At 46.4% G+C, this 1,723-nt stretch overlaps 1 non-coding gene across 1 annotated transcript; it reads right to left on the reverse strand.

The window, feature by feature from the left end:
- Window positions 1-338: 338 nt before the first annotated feature.
- Window positions 339-457, reverse strand: LOC126108993 (5S ribosomal RNA). The gene has a single exon (XR_007523676.1). It is a non-coding gene; the product is annotated as a 5S ribosomal RNA (ribosomal RNA).
- Between the last annotated feature and the right edge of the window lie 1,266 nt (window positions 458-1,723).

Genomic DNA, 1,723 nt, shown 5'->3' on the forward strand with positions numbered 1-1,723 from the left:
GAACTGTAATATTCAAGCTCATGTCCTCGGTGAGAATGCAGTGTAATTGAGTAACACTGTTTAAGTAATTGACGATATGTATGGCAACTGGCCATGTTTAGTTGCCGGTGCAATATAGCGATCAGTGCAAAATAATTGTTTGCTGTTGAAAGTCAGGTGTGCAGAAAAAAAAGACAGACCTTGCTTCCACATGAGATGGATGAGTAATTAGATAAGAGCAAATGATTGGTTGGTTGGTTGGTTTGGGGAAGGAGACCAGACAGCGAGGTCATTGGTCTCATCGGATTAGGGAAGGACGGGGAAGGAAGGCGGCCGTGCCCTTTGAATAAATGAAGGGGAGCCAACAGCACGTGGTGTTCCCAGGCGGTCACCCATCCAAGTACTAACCACGCCCGATATTGCTTAACTTCGGTGATCGGACGAGAACCGGTGTACTGAACATGGTATGGCCGTTGGCAGCAAATGATAATGCTTGATTGATGCTTTGTGTTCGGATATAGGAGTCTCTAAACGGCGGCGCGAACGAATGCGTATGTTGAAGGAATGAAATGTAATGCGAGATGGAAACAGTGCTGCATTAGAACGTCGAGGAGGAGCGAATTGACGTTTTCCTTGTTGTTCTCTCGATTGTGACGATGATTACAGTACGCAAGCGCACGTCGGTGAGGTCTTCCCGAACATTACGTCCGCTGGTCAGGTATTCACTATCACGGATAGCACTTGTTTGGCTTATGTTCTATAATGACTAGAGAAGACGAGTGTGTATGCTATAGTGAGGGACGTATAGATTCAGCACATAGAAAAAGGCGCGTGATGTTTTGTGTGGAAAATTATGGGCTCTATAGATAGAGACATTCGACCACGAACGACAACACTCAAGAGCAGAAATTACGTGTAAATCGACCGCTGACAGAGTGTTGCGGCAATGGTAATAATATTTAATTTTAGTTGGAAGTGGTGAATATGGTCGCGGCTTCCAATATTCTTGTGAGTGTGGTATGTATTTGATGATGTGTATAAGAGTTTGCGGGTTTAACTGTCATTGGGATTTAGCGATCTGTCAAAATAATTTTACCGCTGAGAGACCGGGAAAGAAAAGGTGGATGGTACTTGGACAGAGGCGGCATTTGTAATTCGGTGTGCAAATTCGATAAGAGCGAATGAGAATGCTAGACTGATTGATTGACATGGTTTGTTGTGGGTTTTGTGAGCGACAAGATAGGATTGAGGACGTTTGCGTATGTTGAGAGTGGGAAGGATATCAGGTTAGGTGCGGTGGGAATAGTGAATTGGATGTTATTTTGGTAAAGAGGATGTGTCAGGAGAAGAATTTCCGTTCATAAAAGCGAGAGATTTAGAAAGCGAGGGTTAACTATTCCTGGGGACTATAGAATTAGGTGGAGGTAGCGTTGTGAGGTAAGAATAATATTGAGAACGTTTTAGTTGGCGAGTCGCGACGCATACATTTCGAGCAAGGCTGTGTAGTTATGTGTAGTTAAAGGGGTGTGTCATGTCGCGCGAGGAGCAATGCGCGGTGTGCTGTTGTGTCAGAGGCGGTAAAGACAACGCTGGCGTGTGTCGTCTCGCGTATGGACCTGCGCCTCGGAGTTGTGCGACGTGGGAGTAACGGTGGCCGCACAGACGCAACTTGGGCTGCGCCCCCGCCAGGTGACGTCAGCACGTGTGTGCAGGTGAATACGACACGTGTTTGGACAGGAACTCC

Source organism: Schistocerca cancellata, chromosome 11 (genome assembly GCF_023864275.1).
Source record: "Schistocerca cancellata isolate TAMUIC-IGC-003103 chromosome 11, iqSchCanc2.1, whole genome shotgun sequence".
NCBI lineage: Eukaryota > Metazoa > Arthropoda > Insecta > Orthoptera > Acrididae > Schistocerca > Schistocerca cancellata.